Here is a 9,552-nt window from a genome sequence, read left to right as displayed (position 1 = left end):
GTGTTGTAAGGGAGGCCTCCAAAAAATGCCTCAAGACTGGCTGACAGCACCAAGAGGAGATAACTGCAAGTTGCTGGACATGTAACAGCTGGCAATGATGACTTCTGAAAACATACCTATTTAATCTTTCTACAGAGACTTTAATGAAAGTGGTGTTCTGAAGTGACATACCTGGGCATCTCAGCTGAAGAACGTGTTTTTTCCTCAGCACAGCAATGAACAGTTACCATAATGCTGTCGAAAAGCAGAATGTGTAACTGGCTTTTCTGAATGCTTTGGCTCTGATTTCAAACTCAGAAAATGAATGAGTGAATGAGCACTCACATGTGCCTGTGCAATAGGAAAAACAGCCGACAGCTATTACGTGCTTGGCTACCCTACCTGTAATGTTTAGTTGCTTTAAAAAAGATAAAAGAGAGAGAAAAAAGGGAAAAAAGAAAAAAAAAAAACTGTATCTACTAAAGCAAATAAAGAAACTTACTATTGCATAGTTGTTCAGATGTGTATGTTGTGGTGTGGCATTTCTTGACTTCTGGAATGCTCCTAGAATCAGAACATGACCCCTCTTCCTCACCAATTAAAAATGAAATGAACCAGCAGACCACAAAAGGACGATTTCACACAGACCATCTACTGAAACTAGCTCTTTCTTTTAACTCCCTGGCTTCCCTTCCACCTGGTGCAGCTGCAGCACACTCACATTGTTGCTGATGTTCCTGCTGTTCATCTTGATGTGGTAACATAGGCTCTGCAACACTTCCCATCTTTGATAGCCCAGGAACCAGGCATTTCATGGTTGCTTCTGAACTCAGAGGTTTTATGTAGCAGCACCATTCATCAGCGCATGTAGGACAGCCATTGGACTCACCAGAAATAATTCCTCCGGGCTCCTTGCTAAGGACTTCAAAGCACAGTGGTAACACACTGTGAGGGATCGTCCTGCCTATGCCAACCCTTCCTATACCTTCTGAACATCAGAAAAAGCTTATATAATCTGTATTAACATCACCTTGGGTGACTTCTTTGTCACGTTTGCAGACCTTAGCTGTGCTGTGAGAAACTCAGAGCAGTGGTGTGTTTGTGGTGTGTGCCTTCTTACGGAGGTTCTATACTTAAAATTTATTTGCTTCAGACACATCAAAGGCTCAGGATCCATCCTTATGGGTTGTATTGCATCACCTGTGCTTAAGGTACAGCAATCTTTGTAACTTGCAGATACAGGGATTAAATGCATTTTTATAAGAAATTTAAAACAACTTAAAAAACAGTTACTTCTGAAATCTGCCTTTTGCCATTCTTATATTCCACATCTCCATGCAATAATGCAGAAACAGAGGAATGTTCAAATTTTCCATAGAGTCAAAGCTCCCAAAATAGCACATTTAGTCACTGACAGTATGTTATTAACAACTGGTATAGACTTTTCCAAAGACGAAACCGGGTGCAGATCTATACCTGGATGTACAACATCAGAAATAGCAAAGCCAAGTGCCATCCTTCTTCACACCCTGATTTCCATGATTCAGCTTAACTGGTAAAAGTCAGCTGGGCACATTGGCGTTGTTTGGTAACAGCTCCTTCTGGCAGCACACACAATTACCAGCTGGTCCCCACTGTCACCTTTCTGAAGGACCTCTGTGCCTGGCTGCTGGTCAGTTCACAATCAGGCTTACTCTTTGTCAGTGCTAGCTCTTCCAGTAATGCTGTAAGCCTGGCCTAGCTCATGACTATGTCATGTTTGCTTTGCATTGCCATGTAGCAGCATAAAGCAACCAGTGTATGTTGACAAATCTGTCTTAAAATGTCAAATTCTACTTCAGTTGAGTCAAGATTCCTCATGTGTATCTTTAGCTTATGGTAGATATTTATGACAGATACACTGCCTTTGGTTTATCTTTATTGGGTTTCATCTCTGGTTTTATTGTTAGATGTTAGTATGTAAAAGCATTTTTATGAAGTTCTCAGACAAAGATAAATGTTAAGTAGGATTTGATATTGAGAATGTGCACCACTGATTGCACTGAAAGTACCCCCAGAGCAGATATTAACTGCACCTAAACAATGGCTACCAGCACCACATCTAGGTTCCCCTTGTCAGAGGTTTTGGTCTTATCTGCCACCGGTTAATTGAATATCAGGTCTTGAGTGGACACCACCAAAGAGACTGGATGTAAATTTGTATGCTCACAGTGAAATCTGCTAGCTGCTCTATTATTGTGAGCTGATAACTCAAAGTCAAGTCGCTTTGCATTATAAATGCGATAGCTCGTTTCATTTCTATCATATACTCTGATCTGTGGATTACAGCACTTCTTAAGAAATACAGATCTGCTGCATACATAGGCACAGAGAGAAAAACTCTTAGAAGGCATTAGTCTTTTTTATTACTGCTGATGAAAGTGGGCAGTTTGCTGCCAATTACAAAATGTTTAGTTCACAAAACCTCATATTCAGACTATCAATTAGTCACACATACAAAGATAATCTGATAATTGAATACTTCTGTATGTCCATCCCTTGTCTCAGACAGGCCACTAAAAACTCCCAGTGGTCGGTCCATTACCAGCAGTGCTGAATTTCAAACTATGCTCTGTTGCTCTTTGCAGCCGTATCTTCCTTTGACTGCTATAGTCTAAAATGAAAACTGGGAGAATGATACTGTGTTACCCAACCAATCTATAGCCTCAAAGATTAAGTAGATTTTCTTTGGAAAATTAGCCTATGAATGACGCCTATGTTATTGAAAATAACATCCTTCTCACTTCCTTCCAGGACTGATCTTTTCCCTCCTATCTCAGAAAAAGTTTCCAAACATCAAGAATTCTACATTACAAGTTCCACTGAAATGATTTATGGAACTGGTTTGAACGCTTGTTTTTGAACGTTCCCCATCTTCCCTGCCTTGTAAGAATGTTACCACGTCCTTTATTCTTTCAGGGTAATCCAAAGAGCTCTATCTCCTTCGGCATTGCGTTCTGTCAGAATGATACGTTATACTGGCAAATGTCCATTTGATATTTCATTTAAATTTAAATGATAGAGACTTCCATGATTTTGAAACTCCCTTCTCTCAGTTCTCATCACACAAACCCAGGTTTGTAACCCAGCTCAAACCTGACCTTCCCACAACACTGTTTGAAATCAAGGGATAGTTAGCTTTTGGACATGGCATCAAATTATAAACTGCAATCTATCTTAAAGCTACAACCTGAATAAACCTCAGTTTGGCAGACTGGGGAGATTATGATTCATGCTTTAATTTTATCTGTCAGGTGCTATTGCAAAGCTATTCTGGCTAGCATCCCAGGCAAGTTCTTAAGAAGACAGAAGACGGCTCTTCGAACATGTACACTTCTTAGACTTCTAAGCTCTACGACCTCTCTTGTATTTGACCTCCTGAGGTTACTAACTGAACCCAAAGTCAATCAATAATTTCCTGTCACTGTCTCATTGAGGTGCTTTTTTCCTGTGTCTACCAAACCATTTGTTATCTTCTTCTTCTAGTTACACAGGGACAGATTCTCATCTGGAATTAATTGTAAATTCAAACAGCTTGCATAAAGCTACACTCTCTAACCCAAGCACAGCATCTAGTTCGTTTTGGTGTGCTTAATGACACACATGGCTAAGGAGTTTCTGCCACATTTCTCCCTTCCGTCCCTGTGAAATAGCTTTTTTTCAACAAATAAATCCAGTGATAAGATTTGTTTCTTCTTTCAAATAATTGAACTACAGATAGAACTTCTGAATTTATTTGAGATCTCCTTACATGTGCAGCTTACAAATATTCTGTTGTTACTATATAAACTAGGAACTCACATTATTAATTATTTTATCTGCTTAAGTGCTTCCCCAAGGATAAGGGAAATTGTCAGAAGCCTTTACTCTATGTTCTACTAGAATCATAAAAAAGACATCTAACACTTCATTCTTTGCAATATTTATCAATGTTTATATGAAAATTGTAGTAGTTAAACAGACTCACTTATGACAAATTTGGTCATTAAAATTGCCTAGAATACTACAGACATTGCAATTCATTAAAAACAGAAGCTTCTAGATAGTCTTTTCATAAATCCAGTCTTAAACGTAATTCTTCTCCAAACCATGTAATTCAATAGAGAAAGCATAAGGACTTTGTACTTACGGGAGAGGTACATTAAGGCATTACGTGCCCTTATATACTTTGCAAGCAGTAGCTAACAAGCTGTGGCAGAGATTTGTCATTTTTAAAACTTCTTTTTATGTAACTCCATTTCCTCTTCCTTTTTAGCAGCCAGAGAGCAGAAATTTAGCTGGAGAGCTCTTGCAACAGTGGTGTGCCTCTGCGGTGCCAGCCGGGCAGCTCCACAAGTGGGAGACTGGGCAGTGCTGCTGCTTTCTAAGGAAGCTTGACCTCAATGTTCCACTTCCAGCACTGGTGATCTGTGATAATTTATAATTATCTTTATAATTGCAATTTTATTTTCCAGTTTTTTGGTGGTTTTTTTTTTTTTTAAGGTTCAAATCAGCTTAAAAATAGCAGCACTGCAGGGCTATATAATCCTTTATTGAAAAATTATTCTTGAATTTCAAAGCATTTGAAGTCTTCTGCTTGTCCATTTACCTAACAGGAGGAATTGGCACCACTTCATGCTGACTGACAGGTTCCTCTGGGACACATTTCCTCTGCCAGCCCCAGACCACCTGTCAATGCAATGGGCTCACTGCAGTGCTCCTCACCTACAGGCAAAGCCTGAGGGTATGCTCCACGTTAGTTAAAAAACTTCATTACTCCTCCTGCTCAGTTATATATTTATTCATTTTGAAAAAGAACCATGAAGAGCTTTCACCAAATACTGAGTTCCTACACAACACAGCCCCACACTTGGCAGCAGCACAGGTCCAGCAATACTATGGAGAGATGAAGGAAGGGACAGTAAGAGGCAGAAGCAGTGTGTGGTCATTTAGGGATGCTGGCATTGCAATAAATTTAGCAAAGCAACAAGGAATCTTGTCTTCTCCTCAGGGGAGAGATATCCTCGCCTGACCTTGGTTCTGAACCTACCCTGTGATGTGTTCTAGTAATTGCATCCAATCCCTTTGCTCTTTTTTGTTCCTTTTCCCTGTTTAAATGCTACATTTTACACTAATTTTATACTCATTTAATTAAAAGGGTGAAAAGAAAAAAAAGAAAAGTGTAACACTGGGGCTGGAGGTAGAGGATACTGACATGGATTATGTCAAGGATAAAATCTTCTGCCAAAACGAGACCAAGTCAGTGATTCCAAGCAAAAAAAAACACCAAAACACAACCAAAACCAACCAACTGGATCTCTTGCCATCACTCCTGTGCAGCACAATTTCATCAAACCCGTTTTCTCATTTTTCTTTTCCTTATCTAGAATAGTGTGGAATTTGGGAAATGGGGGGAGATGATGGAGATCTCTCTCTACACAGTATGCTGTAATGAAAAAGTAATGGCCTGGCTTTTAATACGTTTTAAAATAAATTTTCAGTTGGTTTGAATATTTGTTATGCACCCATGTATCTGTCTGTGTGTACATACAGCTGTAAGAAATGAGATGCACTTTTTATTACACACAGAGAAGGCATTCATTTTAAGAAGTCATCACGTTTCTGGTGTTTTTTTTTCTGACAGAAGGTTGATTTGCTCATTCACCACATTCGACTACACACAGAAAAAGCACCACATTTGCAACATCCCTTTCTTTTCCCTCCTGGTGCCCCAGTGCTACGCATTCACCCTTTTCCTTTTGTTTGTCAGACAAATGCCTGTTAGTCAAATTTTGATCTCACAGTAAATTGGGAAGAATTTATAAGGGAGATTTACAGGGAGGAGAATTGAAGGGCACTTTTGATCCAAAGGTGTTGCAATGGCACATCTGAGGGCAGCCAGGAAGGTGTCTGTGTGCTGAGTGATACTACATTGAGTACTGAACTGAAGAAGGAACTTGCTTAGGGGCTTCAGGTCCAGCATTTCCTTTTTGCAATGACAGCTTTTGAAAAATGCTGTGTAGGATCAGGAAGCTGTGTGACTTTCATCCAGATCCCCTAATCAGATTCAGAATGCTTTAAATATTGCTGTAAAGTGTGAAATCTCCTTTGGGCTGCTGTTCTTCCTTTGGCACTATTTCCACTGTAAGGCTGCCACCTGCGCGACACACAAATAGGAACCTCAACCTCTGGGCAGATTTTAACACTTTAAAGTATCTTATAGAAGATATCAGTGAAGGTGAAAAGCAAGGAAAAGAAGAGTGGAGCAGATGACAGAAAGGGGAATTGGAGAATGGAGCAGGCAGAATGAGCAGCACAAGAGCTGCGAGAGATAAAGAAGAAAGGAGAAAAGGAAAACAGGAAGAAAAATGAAGGAACACATAAAGAATGGGAGGAAAAAGGAGAAAAATAGGAAGACAGCAAGCAACATAGAAGGGCAGAGGGAGTGAAGTAGGAGGGATTAAGGGAAATGGTGAGATCAGGGAGCAGATCTGAGCTGACAGCACTGAGAGTGGACCATTTTCCTCTCTCTCATAGCCCCAGGGCAGGTTGGCTCCCTGACTGAGGTATGCCTTCGCCTTATCACCAGCTAGATCTTATTCTGATGTCAGCAAGAACTGGCAGCTAAATATGGAGATTGTTGTAGCTTAAAGGAGTCTATGCAGTGCATGCCCATTCTTCATCTGTGGGCTCTGGCTTTGCCTGGATGAATCCCCCTTAGTGGAGGACATGCTGGACACCACCTCATTTCATCCAGGTGGGAGCCACCAGGGAAGGATTTAGCCCCAAATTTCAGTCATGGGTAATGGTAGCTTCACTCCAGTCCATTTAGCCCCAGTGTCCAAATTCACAATTTCTCACAGGGTACAGGGAGACTTGTCTCCCTCTGCTTACAGGTGGCTTAGAGCAAGACTCCACTAGAAGCCATTTGCCCCAGAGAAGACAATCGCTCACCCTTTGTTATAAGGAAAGTTTCACTGGGTTCTCAAATCCAAATGTAGCCTGTGTGAAAATGTTTCCAATGCCGGCAACACCTTAAATCTAGCATTAACACCTCTCCTTTGAGAGGCGTGACAGAAGAATTATATACTATTATTATTTATTAACAATCTTTAGTGATCTATCTGAAATGAATTATCATCTTCTGTGGAAGAGACTGTCCCTTGCACCAACATGCCTGGAAACCTCAGTAAAAGGACCAGAAATATTTAATGAGCATTAACAATATTCTTTAATTCCTAGAGGTGATCCCTTACACCATGGATTACCTCTAAGAAAGGATGAATGGAAAAAATAGGATTATTTCTAATGTAGCTGTTGTCTGTGATGAAGTAGAGAGGCTAACAGAGACTATAGAGCTGAAAATCTGTCACCTTTTAAATTCACTACAAAATCTGCAAAGATAAAAGCCGAGCCCAAACCAATAGCATAAATGAGGCAGGAATTTAAATCATTATTTAATAGTTATCATGTATCTAAAATTAAGTGGTTTGATAGTTTCATTCCAGTCATACAAGACAGACACAAAAATCAGTGCTACAGTTGAACTTCAATCGATCTTCAAATGATCACCTACACAGACAACTACATGCTGCCATAGTATAGCCTGCAAGAGTTCCATGTCCAACACCCTTTGGTGTATACATTTGGAGCCAAGTTCTCACAACCATATTATACAGCCCAGTTCTGGCAAGTCTTCATGCAGATTTATAGAGCAATGGCCCATTGTTAAATAACCTCACATGTGAACACTTTTCTCAGGAACAACCGTAATTCTCTCTGCAGCAAGGCTTTTCACACAGAAAGATATTTAGAAGTAGCTGCTCTCCCCTTTCATGCCGTCTATATATGAATTAATTTTTAACCGAGATGTCACACACACCAGAACATTTATACCATAAGACACTGAAAATGTTATTAGATCTTTAACTTCCACAAAGCTATCACTGTAATATCATATTCAATAGCACAATCATACCATAAGCATTCCGCTAATGCAATGCTATAAATGTCAGTTTTAACAGATCTAACTCTAGCTGGAGAGAGAAAGAGACTGATGCACAAAGGAAACAAATATACTGCCCAAACATTCTGCCTTACAGATGAATTTACTTCGGGTCAGCTGAACTAAAATAGAGTGCAAATGACTATTCTGGAGTAAGGTTATTTTTTTACAATGTAAAACCTAAAATTAGGGGAATTTAACGTGAAGATTCACTCTTATTCCTTCATTCCCTGGAACATTTCTGAAGACTGCTAGTACTGACTGTCATCCAAACGACTTATGCAGTGATATTCTGCACAAATATTTAGCAGAAGACAGATAAGTCTTCTGGTTCATGTGGGTATAATTAGATGACATAATGTCTGCTTAAGGAATTCTCAGCTTTGTCAGTTTGTAGTGAAGTCCTCTTAGCATTACAGCCTCTATGAAATATTCTCTTGGTTAAGCATCTGCATATTATACACACCTTTGCCATGTGTTTTCCTGCATTATAGCTAGAAACTGAAATCATTCAAATTGTCTCTTAGAAATGAAATGTGATTCCACAAATGGACAAAAGTCACTACAGAGAAGAAGCATAGTTCTCCAAGGAACCCAGATACTCCCACCCACACTTGTTGGGTGCACTTTTGTCCATCCTAGGGTAACACTACAGAACTAAGTTCAGGATTTGCTTGGTGTTGTTTAGCCCAGCTTTCCTGTGAACTGAACACTGCATGTTGCAGCTACCACCTCTCCCCAGTTGGTCCTATAGGAACCACCACTGCTCTGGTTGTAGGTATGACTTGGGGCAGTCTGGTACATTCACCAGGGTTTTCTCATGCTCCTATTCGTAGACAGAAGACAGTATGAGGAAAGTGTCTTCATTTTCTCTCCAGTACTTTTCAAGACAAGGACTAACCCTCCCACAGAGAGGGCACCATGACTCATCCAGTGAACTCTTGAATGCCCCAACCTGAATTGCTGTGAAGCTCCTGAAATGGAGATTAGTTGGGAGCTCGGTGGGAAACAGGCCCAATGCTGCTGGGAAAACATCACAATATTTAAGCACAGTGGCTTGGGTGATTTCCATGCAGCAGAAGGTCTGGAACGTGACAACTGGAAAGATTACTCGGCTGTTTGGAATAACATTTGTGGCTGCAGTTGTTGTGACTCTCCCTGCTGAGATTGGGAATGCTTCTCTCCAAGAATAGCTCCTGTGGGATTACAACATATCCCAGTCTTTTGTAACCATCAATAGCAGTGTTGTTTTGTTTCTTATAATTGGTATGGAAATAGAGGACACAGAAAAAGGTCAAGAGAGAGAGCTTATTTCAAAATCATTGCCTTCTGAAAGTGGGGAAATAACATTTACTTGTACAGTAAGAAGAATGCACTGTGTAAGAGGGCATAAGCAGACAGGTTTCTCCACTTCTTCCTGTCTAGAAAATTCTATTTTGAAGGAGATTCAAGCAAGAACAACATCAGTTATCTACTTCTATAATTATCCAGGGTAGATGCCCAATTCTGAACTAATAATGCAAAGCTCTCTTCATAGCCAACAGAAGGAA

This window comes from Lagopus muta, chromosome 1, assembly GCF_023343835.1.
Source record: "Lagopus muta isolate bLagMut1 chromosome 1, bLagMut1 primary, whole genome shotgun sequence".
Lineage (NCBI taxonomy): Eukaryota > Metazoa > Chordata > Aves > Galliformes > Phasianidae > Lagopus > Lagopus muta.
This window is presented reverse-complemented; position numbering follows the sequence as displayed.